We start from the raw sequence: 12,775 nt of genomic DNA, 5'->3' as shown, positions 1-12,775 counted from the left end.
CCAGGTCTATGGTTGAGGCAAACAGACGTCCTCATCCTATTATACCATCTAACTGGCCTCCCAGCAATGATTGCCACTTCAGTTGGGGCCAATACTGTTGACATCTTTGGGCAACTTAGGCTGCCCATGATAATTGCACCTCATGTGCTCATACCATCCATGCCGTCTTAAACAATTAATCTTAATTTATTGGCTTAATTGTTTTAACTATTCTGATGTTTTACTGTTGGTTTTAATGTTTTAGCTTGTTGGAATCCACCCTGAGCCCTTCATGGGAAAGGGCGGACTATAAATGTACATAAATAAATAAAATAAATATATAAGAGATCATGAGGCCTGCATGTACAAAATCCACACATATATGATGAGAGATGGGGTAAGGAGGGGTGTTGGAAGGGTTGCCAACCTCCAGATGTGGTGTGGAGTTCTCCCAAAATTATATCTGATCTCCAGACTACAGAAGTGGCAGCTGTGAAGCCTGGACTCTTATGGCATCACATCTCTGCTGAGCTCCCTCCCCAAACTCAGACCTGCCTAGGCACAGCCCCCAAATCTCCAGTGAGATTTTTCAAGCCAAAGTTGGCAACCCTAGATATTGGGAGAGATAGAGTGGAAAAAGCTTGCTGGAGCTAGTCCCTTATTTGTAATTAATAGAAAGTGCAAAATAAATATGATGCAGGATTTCTTCCATTTATTATTTTACTATTACTAAGGACAAAACATATCTAATGTTACAGTACAGTGATATACTGTTGTGCATTTTTAAAAAAAGGTCCCTTGTGGAACAGGGGGTGGGTGGGAAGGCTGTCACAGGGACAAGGAAAACAGCTGCTGTTTGGACAGAGTGGAAAAACCCACACTTTCCCATCTACATGACAGCCATCAAGGCTTCATTGCAACCTTTCCCAAAGCAAAGCAGGTTTGGGAAATATTGGAGAAAAGCTAGAGGAAACCTGGATGCACAGATGCACCATGATGCAGTATATAGGGGAATAACTTGTGTGCAAAGGATGTATTTTGTATTACTTTGCTGTTTGTAAATTTTTCTTGTTATAGCGGGCTTTGAAACTTCATATATTATTCTTAATTACAGATGTTAAATACTTTAAATACTTAAAGTTTTGTTAAGCAGTTAAGTCTTTTGTCACCCTGGGGCTTTTCTTTCATTCTTTAGCCATATAATCACCCCAGGTCTTCTTCGCTTGTTGATTGTTAAGTTAAAGAAACCTGAACAATCTGACCATGGATCTTCTTCGTCATCTCTCTCTCAGACCTTAGCAACACCGTCAAATGTAAGTTTATCTCTGCACAAACAGTGTTCCTTAATTGTCGTATCCATGGGCCAGCACATTTGCGCAAAGCTTGCTGATTCTGCTGTAATATGGAAGTACGTCACCAAACAGATCAGATGTGTGTCATTGTGCATTCATTTCCTTACTGACCTGTGCATACAGGGCCAGTGATACTATGATGTGGCTTTCAGACAGGCAAGAAGAGGATGGAGCGAACAGGACAGCAAAGCAAGATCAGCAGCAGCAATGTCACTTTAATGGTATTCTTTAATTTCAGCATAAGAGTAATTGTGGCCTACCTCATGAATTGTGGACACAGGAGGAAGCTGCCTAGTGATGTCAGCTTCCAAGTGGGATCTGGGAATCCCCTGGAATTACAACTCACCTCCAGACTACAGAGGTCAGGTCCCTGGAGAAAATGGATGCTCTGGAGGATGGACTCTATAGCACTGGATCCCACTAAGGTACCTGTCCTCCCCCTCCCCGTATACATCCCCTAATCTCCAGGAATTTTCCAACCTGGATCTCACAACCCTACCCTCCCACTCGCCCACTGCTGGAGGTCAGGGGAACCTAGCAATCCTAATGCTGCCATATACAAAATCAGACCCTTGGTCCATCATTGTCTGTACTCAGCGACAAACTACATGATATGATTTTTAACAAGCTGGGTCCAAGTTCCCTAGACCTAACTCAATTTCACTGCAACCACACAACACTTGCAAGGAATGTCATTTTTAAAAAGTTTAAAAAGTCACCAGGGATTCAATTTGCCTCAGGACTTCTGTGTGTGGGGTGGAGTTCCCCCTGCACCATTTTCCTGAGCTGATATAGCCACGAGGTAGAATTATTTGTTATATTTAGGAGTGGTATTCAGTGCATATACAGCTCCAAAATGAGGCAAACAACTCCCTCTCCGGTTGCCATTTCTGGTTGGGAAAACAGATGAGGGGGAGACAACCATTTCCCCCATATGGCAGTCCTGAGCCAAATCAGGCCCCTGCAGACTTCTAAATTTTTAAAACAACATTCTGTGCAACTGCTCTGCAGGGAAAATGGGTCAGGTCTAGGGGACCCAGAGCTGACTCTTAAGAAGTAATATCATGTAGTTTGGCCCTCAGACTCGGAGCAGCTCCCCAGGGTCTCTGGGTAGAGTCAGTGCTTTCACATCACCTGCCACCTGATCATTTTGACTTGAGATGCAGGAGACATTCTGCCTGTGAAGCAGAAACTGTGCCACTGAGCCATGAGTTGTTGCTTGGAACACAATACATAAGCCTTTTGAAAATATTGAGTTATTATGTGACAGTTTACTGGAAAAGGGGTATATAGGAGGTATATACTTGTGAAGAAATATGTGAATCGGAGCATGGCAGCTCAGTTGAGAGTCTCTGGGTAAAAATAAAAAGGAGTAAGAAACAACAGTGATATTATTGTGGGGGTCTGCTATAGACCACCAAGCCAGGCAGAGGACTTGGATTAGATACTCCTACAACAGATTGCAAAGTTCTCCAAGAGAAGGAATACAGTGATCATGGGAGATTTCAATTACCCGGACATCTGTCGGAAGTCCAACTCTGCTAAAAATGAAAAGTCAAATAGATTTCTGACTTGTCTTGCTGACAACTTCCTTTTCCAGAAAGTGAAGAAGTAAACAAGGGAATCTGCTATCTTGGATTTGATTCTCACCAACAAGGAAGAATTGATTGAAGAAGTGGAAATAGTGGGCACCCTGGGCAGTAGTGACCATGTGATTTTGGAATTCACAGTCTTAGGGAAGGGGAAAGCTATACGTAGTCAGACTTATAGGTTGGACTTCCGAAACGCAAACTTTGATAAACTTAGAACTATGCTGGGTAAAATCCCATGATCAGAAATACATAGGAGGAAGGGGGGGTCAGGAGGGATGGGAGTTTCTTAAAAGCGAAATACTGAAAGCGCAATCACAGACGATTCCTATGAGAAGAAAAAATGAAAAAAGCCTGAAGAAGCCAAAGTGGCTCCATAAACAGCTCTCTAAACACTTGAGAAATAAAAAAGACTCCTTTAGGAATTGGAAGGAGGGCCTTATAACCAAGGATGAATTTAAACGAATCACCAATGTTTGTAGAGAAAAAGTTAGGAAAGCTAAAGCTCAGGATGAGCTTAGGCTGGCCAAAGATGCTAAAAACAACAAAAAAGGGTTCTTTTCTTATGTTCAGAGTAAGAAAAAGAGCAAGGACATGGTAGGCCCATTGCGAGAGCAAGAAAGTGAAACTGTAACAGGTAATGAAGAGAGGGCAGAACTGCTCAATTCCTACTTTTCCTCAGTCTTCTCTTCTGAGGGGAATGGTGCTCAACATGGCAAAAACAGAACATATAAGGAGGGTATGAAGTTCCAACCTAGGATCAGCATAGGGGTAGTACATAAACACCTAGTTTCTTTAAATGAAACTAAGTCCTCAGGGCCAGATGAATTGCATCCAAGGGTTCTAAAAGAGCTTGTGAATGTAATTTCTGAGCCTCTGGCTATTATTTTTGAGAATTCTTGGAGAACAGGAGAGATGCCGGAAGATTGGAGGCGGGCAAATGTTGTCCCCATCTTCAAGAAGGGGCAATAAGAGGATCCGGGTAACTACCGACCCGTCAGCTTGACGTCTATACCTGGAAAAGTTTTAGAACAAATCATCAAACATTTAGAAAGAATGGATGTGATTACTAAGAGCCAGCATGGTTTTCTCAAGAACAAGTCATGTCAGACTAACCTGATCTCTTTTTTTGAGAAAGCGACTACCTTGCTGGATCAGGGGAATGCTGTAGACATCGTTTATCGATTTCAGTAAGGCTTTTGATAAGGTTCCCCATACTATCCTTGTTGACAAATTGGTAAAATGTGGTTTGGGTTCTGTTAGCGTTAGGTGTATCTGTAATTGGTTGACAGATCACACCCAAAGAGTACTTGTGAATGGTTCCTCATCCTCTTGGAGAGGAGTGACAAGTGGAGTGCCTCAAGGATCTGTCCTGGGACCTGTTTTGTTCAACATCTTTATCAATGATTTGGATGAAGGAATAGAGGAAATGCTTATTAAATTTGCAGATGATACTAAATTGGGAGGGGTTGCAAACACAGAAGAAGAGAGAAACAGGATACAGGATGACTTTGACAGGCTGGAAAACTGGGCTGAAACCAATAAAATGAATTTTAACGGGGATAAATGTAAAGTTCTGCATTTAGATAGGAGAAAATCCAATGCCTGGTTATAGGATGGAGGAGACTTGTCTTAGCAGTAGTATGTGCGAAAAGGATATAGGAGTCTTAGTGGATCATATGCTGGACATGAGTCAACAGTGTGATGCGGTGGCTAAAAAGGCAAATGCAATTTTGGGCTGTATCAAAAGAAGTATAGTGTCCAGATCTCGTGATGTGATGGTATCGCTTTACTCTGCTCTGGTAAGACCTCACCTGGAGTATTGTGTTCAGTTTTGGGCACCACATCTTATGAAGGATCTAGACCAGCTGGAACAGGTCCAGAGGAGGGCGATGAAGATGGTGAGGGGTCTGGAGACCAAGTCCTATGAGGAAAGGTTGAAGGAATTGGGGATGTTTAGCCTGGAGAGGAGGCGGCTGAGAGGTGATATGATCACCATCTTCAAGTACTTAAAGGGCTGTCATATAGAGGATGGTGTGGAATTGTTTTCTGTGGCCCCGGAGGGTAGGACCAGAACCAATGGGTTAAAATTAAATCAAAAGAGTTTCCGGCTCAACATTAGGAAGAACTTCCTGACCGTTAGAGCAATTCCTCAGTGGAACAGGCTTTCTCGGGAGGTGGTGGGCTCTCCTTCCTTGGAGGTTTTTAAACAGAGGCTAGATGGCCATCTGACAGCAATGACGACCCTGTGAATTTAGGGGGAGGTGTCTGTGAGTTTCCTGCATTGTGCAGGGGGTTGGACTAGATGACCCTAGAGGTCCCTTCCAACTCTGTGATTGTATGATTCTATGAAAACAACAGATTCAGCTTTCAGCTATTTCTTCCCTGCCAAAAATGATGCATATCTACTCTGGGCCTGTTGAGAAAGACACCACCAGAACGGCAAACTGATAACTTGTAGCCTCTGCCTGTCCTGGAGGCTATAGGGCTTCCTGTCCTCTGCTCCAGCCTTGCCCAACTAGGACTGCAGTATGTTTAGCCTGGAGAGAAGACTAAGAGGTGATATGATAGCCATCGCCAAGTATTTAAAGAGCTGTCATATAGAGGATGGAGCAGAGTTGTCTTCTGCTGCTTCAGAAGGTCAGACCAGAACCAAAGAGTTGAAATTATATCAAAAAAGTTTTCAGTTAAACATTAGGGAGAACTTCCTTGATAGATAGAGCAGTTCCTCAGTGGAACAGGTTTCCTCAATAGGTGGTGGGCTGTCTTTCTTTGGAGGTTTTTAAGAAGAAGTTGGATTGGCTATCTGAAAGCAATGCTGATTCTGTGACTCACTATTCATTTAACAAATACGTCAGTGAGTACACAGTGTGATACTAGGAAGAGCTATTATGCCCACTGATTGAAGATGCATACGTCTTTGTGAAAAAGTATATTTTGTTACAGAATGTTGCATGTCTCATAAAGTCGGTTCTTAATAATGCTGGAAGTGAAATGGGAACTGTTTGGATCTTGCCAGCTCATTGAAAGAATGGACTTTGGATCAATACAGTCAAGTGGATTTCTCTATTGGAGTATACGAAAAACATCAGGGTTCACTTTTAAAAGATTCTGAATGTACTCCACGAGAATCACCATATGAGTTTTCATTCTGTACACTTGTTGAGCCACTTTTGTATAATTCCATCAATTTGTATTTGCAGCGAATTTTGAAAGCTGAGATATTTTCACTATGAATTTAGGCAGACGGGAGAAAGAGGGTAAAAAGGGATGATCTTGTGGCCCTTTCTTATATGCCTAGCCCAGGGTAATGCCGATCACCAGGCATCCTGTAGGTTTTTTACCTTCCTCTGGGCATAGAACAGTGGTCACTGGGAAGCTGGGGAGGAGGTAGCTGTGAATTCCCTGCATTGTGCAGCAGGATTGGACTAGTTGACCCTTGGGATACCTTCCAGCTCTCTGTTTCTATGTTCCTTACTTTTAAGGGAAGAAGTATGATCTTTGAGTAAATAGATGGCAACCCTGGCCATCCCATAATTCCTCTGCATATTTTGTCCCATGTTGCCCACTGTGCTCAGTAATTCCACACCATTTTCTCCATGGTCAGGATGGAAACTTATAAAAAAAGTTACTTGTTTTCAGCCACTTACTGTGAGCTTGTACAAGTGTAAGACGATTGCATAATTTGATTTGCAGAAGGCAAAAACTCAGCATGTTGTTAGCTGCCAGCTGGCAGCTAGACAAACATCTTTTTAAATGGAATAATTTCACGCAGGACAATTTATTAAGTAACAACATGAAACGCCCTCTGGTTGCCTTAAATTTTATTGGAACTTTTCATGTTGTTGCACATTAAAGCTGGAAACACACTCAATGTTAGCCACTTTTTGGCTACATATTCATTTGGCTTTCCTTCCGGACTCAAGGTGTTTCCACTCTATGCCACTTTCTCCATAACTGACACCATTTGCTCACATTGAGAAGAATCCAAACAATGCTGCTCTCAAACCATTGTATTCTTCTCTGTCCTCCTGTTGTTTTTCAGTTTGGGGTGATTTTCTTCAGCATCAGATAGAATCGCAGTGCAGTTGTATATGTGTGTCCTGATTGTGCCTTCTTCAGGAAGTATTCCTTTACGTGGGCAGTGATGAGGTTGGCTATGCAGTTTTGCCCCACAGTCTGCCTTGAATGCAGCCTTTTTCCATTAGCATTTGCCATGCTTTAATTTCATTTCTTGCCGAGCAGCACACTAGTGCAGCATATTTTTGTTATTAATACACTAAAGCACAATTGCACTACATAAACTTTTGCAATAGCAAGCAACTGCTGCAATTTTTTGTTAACTTTGGGATAAAATCGCTGGAAATAATAAAGGTATTCATCATGCACTTGTAGAGAGTTTGTAATATATAATCATATAATCATGGAGTTGGAAGAGACTTCCAGGGTCATCTAGTCCAACCCCCCTGCACAATGTAGGAAATTCACAAATTCCTCTCCCCACATAGCCCAGTGACACCACACTCAGAAGATGGCAAAAAATTAAAAATATCCTCCAGGATCCCTGGTAAAACTGGCCTGGAGAAAAATTGCTGCCTGACCCCAAAGTGCTGATCAGCATTTCCTTGGATATGTAAGAAAGGGTCACAAGAACTAAGCACTGATGCAACCCTTCCTGCCCTCCTTTTCATGATCTGCCTAAGTTCACAGAATCAGTATTGCTGTTGGATGGCCACATAGCCTCTGTTTGAAAACCTCCAAAGAAGGAGAGCCCACCACCTCCCAAGGAAAGCTGTTCCACTTAGGAACTGCTCTGTCAGGAAGTTCTTCCTAATATTTAGTGCTCCAACCTTCTAGGGCCATAGAAAATAACTCCACTCCATCCTCTATATGGCAGCCCTTCAAGTACTTGAAGATGGTGATAGTATCAACTCTCACATCTCCCCTCCAGGCTAAACATACCTTCCTTGTGTAGGACTGTCTCCAGACCCCTCACCATCTTTGTTTCCCTCCTCTGGACATGTCCCAGCTTGTCTACATCCTTCTTAAATTGTGGTGCCCAAAACTGAACACAGTACTCTAGGTGAGGTCTAACCAGAGCAGAGTAAAATGATGCCATCACTTTGCATGATCTGGACACTATACTTCTAAACACTACACTTCCTCTTTTAGCCACCACATCACATGCTGACTCCTGTTCAGTGCATGGTCCACTACAACCCCTAAATCCTCTTCACACAAACTACTGCCAAGACAAGTTTCCACCATCCTATAATTATGCATTTGATTTTTCCTACCTAACTGCAGAACTTTACATTTATCCCTGTTAAAATTCAGTTTATTTGTTTTAGCCCAGTTTCCCAGCCTGTCAGGATCATACTGTATCCTGGCTCTGGCTTCTACTCTATTTGCTACCCGTCCCAATTTAGTATAATCTGCAAATTTAATAAGCATTCCCTCTATTCCTTCATCCAAATAATTTATAAAGATATTGAACAAAACAGGTCCCAGGACAGATCCTTGAGGCATTCCACTTGTAAGTCTTCTTCAAGAGGATGAGGAACCATATTACTGTTACAGATCCACCCAACAGTAATAGGATCCAAACCACATTTTACCAATTTGTCAATGATCTTATCAAGATAAACTATGTCTACAGCATTCCCTGATCCAGCAAGATAGTAACTTTCTCAAAAAAGAGGTAAGTCTGACATGACTTGTTCTTGAGAAACCCATGCTGGCTCTTAGTAATCACAGCCACGCTATCTAAATATTCAAGGACTGACTGTTTGATTATTTGTTCTAAATCTTTTTCAGGAATAGATGTCAAGCTGACAGGTCAGTAGTTACCTGGACCCTCCTTTTCCCCTTTCTTGAAGATTTGCCCACCTCCAATCTTCTGGCACCTCACCTGTTCTCCAAGAATTATCAAAAATAATGGCCAGAGGCTAAGAAATTATGTTTGCAAGTTCTTTTGATACCCTTGGATGTAGTTCATCTGGCTCCAAGAATTTAGTTTTATTAATCCATGCTCGAACAATCTTTTCATGTTATAATTTTCATGTTATAAGTGACTTTGTACAGTGGTACTTGTAACATGTCTTTACGGGAAATAAAACCTAGGGATGAGGAGGGTCACTGTCCCCATGTAATAATGTGCAGGATACACCAGTACTGTGGCACCTGTTTATGCATTTTGTAGTGTAAATCACAGCAGCAGAACACACCTAGGAAAATTAGTGGCATATTGATTGTATAGCACTGAAGGCCGTAGTGAGGAAGCATCTCAAGATAAACTTGACATATTTTGCCTGATTCTACTTTGAATTCGTTAAATGTTTTCATATTATTATTCATTAAAGTTTGTTTACTGAAAGACAGGTCCTTCTATAGATTAAGAACTCAACAAACAACAAGAAGCTAAAAGCAGGAATAAATGGACAGTTCTTACAATGGAGGCAAAGAAGAAGAAGAGGAAGAGATTGAATTTATATCCCACCGTTCACTCAGAGTGGCTTACAATCTCCTTCTTTTCCTCTCCCCACAACAGACACCTTGTGAGGTAGGTGGGGCAGAGAGAGCTCTGAGAGAACTGCTCTTGAGAGAACAGCTCTGCTGAGAATTTGTGACTGACCCAAGATCACACCAGCAGCTGCATGTGGAGGAGTGGGGAATCAAACCTGGTTCTCCCAGATTAGAGTCCACACACTAAACAGTGCACCAAACTGGTTCTCAAGCAGCAGGATCCCACAATGAACAGTATTGGGACCAGTGCTATTTAATTTGTTGAGAATTGCGCTGACCAGTATAGTAGCCAGCTTTGCAGATAATACCAATTATTCAGATCGGTAAAAACCAAAGTGGATTGTAAAAAGCTACAGGAGGGGCTATCAAAACTGAGTGTGTTGGCAACAACATGGTGAATGAAATTCAGTATAGACAACTGTGAAAGGTAATGCACACTGGAACAAAAAGTCTCTTTAAATATATGCCAATGGGTTCGGAACTGTCTGAGACTAAGAAAACTTGAATTATAATGGACAGCTCGATTAAAAAGTTGACCCAGCATTCAGCATCAATGAAGAATGCAAACACTGTGTTTGGAATTCTTAGGGAAGGAACTGAGAATGAAGCAGCATATTTTGTAATGCCCCTGTAGATATTTACAGTGCAGCTTCATCTGCAATAATGTTTACAGTTCTGGCTGCTGTATTTCAAAAAAAATGCTGAGATGGAAAAAGTACAAAAGAGGGCAACGAAGATATCAAGAGGTTGGAAGACCTTTCCTATGATGACTAATTGAATATGGAATTCATTACCAGCGGAAATAATGTCCTCACAGTAGTGATGGCTGTATGCAAAAGGACATAAATATGGATGGCTAGGAATCACATTTTTTGCAGTTTGATTTGGAGTTCGTGGCTAAACCCCAAACCAAAACAAGAACCGATATGTTGGTTTGAGAATGGTACTGGTTTGTATTAGCTCATGACCCTGCTTTCAGCTCCTTTCTGCTTTTTGCAGGGAGCAGAGAGAAGCGGTTTAAATGGCTCCAAGCCCTTTTGCCCCTTGCTTTCTGCTCCCTGAGAAAAGCAGCAAGGAGCAGAAAGCGGATACATGTGTGTGTGTGTGTGAAATGGCTCCAAGCCATTTAAACCAAACAGCTGAGCAACGGAGAGCAGAAAGCAGGGGTTTAAGTGGCTCGGAGCCTACTTTCTGTTCCTTACCACTCAGCTGTTTTTCTGCTCCTCACAAACTGCCATGAGCTGCCACAAATTACCTTAAAATTTGTGGAAGTTTATGGCAGCTCTTTAGTTTGCTAACATCACTTTGTGAACCATGAACCAGCTAAAATTCATGACAAACTTCAGTTCATGTGCTGGTTGGTGCCCATTCCTAGCCATTAAACATATTCATGCAGATAGGGTCTATTAGTAGCTATTAGACATGGTTAATAATGCAGTTCCACAGGGCCTGTAACAGAGTTGTTCTGCCAGGCCTAGGGTTGAGGACAGCAATGAGTTTCATCTTTGATTGGCCTCCCCTCTGTCCTCTCTCCCCTCATTTGTTAGACCAGAAAGACTGCACATTTCCCCTCTGAGTTTTACACCATCTTTTATTGTATTGTAATTTGTTATATTGTTAGTTTTAATATGGCATATTATTAGGCTTGCCAACCCCCCCGCCCTGGCGGGGGACTCCAGAATTTATAGCCTCCTCCCCCGGTCTCCAAAAGTCCAGAAGCGGGGGGGGGGGGGGGGAGGGGGGAACTTCATGTCACTCTCCGGAGAGAGCCTGCCTGATTCCCTGCACCCACCGAAGGCTCAGCACTGGAGTCCAGTCCTCACCCAGGCATGCTAAGCAAGAGCCGAAAAAGAAGGGAAGGGAGGGTGTGTGTGTGTGTGTCCTGTCCTGTTAGTAAAGAAGATTTGTAGAGGTGGTTGGTGTGTAAATAAACATTCCTTCCAGGCACAGAGAGAGGGAGATCTAGCAAACATTTTCTCGTCACACAAACCTGCTCTGTGCCTTCACTGCAGAACAGAAAGGCATGAGGTGCTCTTGATGAGATTTTGAATGATGCATGAACTGATAAACTGCCTTGCCCTCAACCTGTCAGCAGCAACTTCTGCAGAACTTTGCATTAGAATACTTATTGAGAACTTTTGGGGTTGTTTTGCCTTTAAGAAGAAAAGCCTCTCTTCCAGAACAGGAAGTGCAGGCAAGGAGTAGTCTTCTGATGCTGTTTTGCTCTGCGACTAAGGTGCTTTCTAAAGCTTGATTTTAAATGATTTAAGGTATCCGTTTAGAGTGCTTAAGTTTTCGTTTTATGTGCTTCTCAGCCGGGCTGGGCTAAGCGCAGTCCCAGCCTTGTGTTCTTGTGGAGACTGTTTATTTTTTCATTGTCTTATCTGATTTATTGCCTCCTCTGCTTTTATTGCCTTTGGCTACCCCATGTTCAGCTTAACTTTGGTATATGCTGGCCCGGGTGTCTGGAACATTCTGAAGAAATTTGTCTTAATTTTTAAAACCTTGCTAAAACTTTGAACCAAGTGGCACCTTTAAGACCAACAAAGTTTAATTCAAGGTATATTTTTTCATATGCAAGCATATTTATTCAACTGATTTGCAGTTTACAGAAGTCATTTTCACTTGAGAAAATGGGTGTTAAAACTAACCTATTTTTATTTGCTAGCATTGTTTTGCTGAGTTAATTATCCTGCTCTCCTTCCCCCCCCTTAAGATATAGCAGGTTTTTTATCACAACAAACACACCAAACAAACCAATCCTATAACGACTGGGGGGAGGGATTTTCCAGGTAAAGATCAGATAGTTTGACAGGAATTGTATTTTTTGTGAAAAGGAAGCAATATAGTTTATTGCATTATGAATATGTTGGTTCTAGATGACTTTTAAACATATTTTTGAGCAATGTTTCCTCTAAGCTGAGTTAGTGTGAGCTAGTTCAGTTTTTAGTCTCCAGCTCACACATTTTGGTCTTAGCTCAGGAAAAATGGCCCCACATGAAACTAATTTATGCAGGAGCTCATGACTTCAATGCCAATAGCTCACAAAGTAGATTTTTTGCTCACATGACCCCACAGTTTAGAGGGAACATTGCTTCTGAGTCTCAGGTGTTCTAAATGCAGTACTGCAGATATTGTTTTGATATTGTGTTCTTTTCTAATCCCACTAAATGAAAAGATGAATAACTGATACTTGAAAGTATTTCCTGGAATTATGGCATATCTCCAGATTACAAAGTCAATTTCTGCTGGAGAAAATGGATGCTTTGGAGGGTGGACTTTGGGAGCATTGTAATCCACTGAGTTCCGTGTCCTCCCCAGGCTCCACCT

The sequence above is a fragment of the Heteronotia binoei genome, chromosome 7 (genome assembly GCF_032191835.1).
Source record: "Heteronotia binoei isolate CCM8104 ecotype False Entrance Well chromosome 7, APGP_CSIRO_Hbin_v1, whole genome shotgun sequence".
NCBI classification, from domain to species: domain Eukaryota; kingdom Metazoa; phylum Chordata; class Lepidosauria; order Squamata; family Gekkonidae; genus Heteronotia; species Heteronotia binoei.
This window is presented reverse-complemented; position numbering follows the sequence as displayed.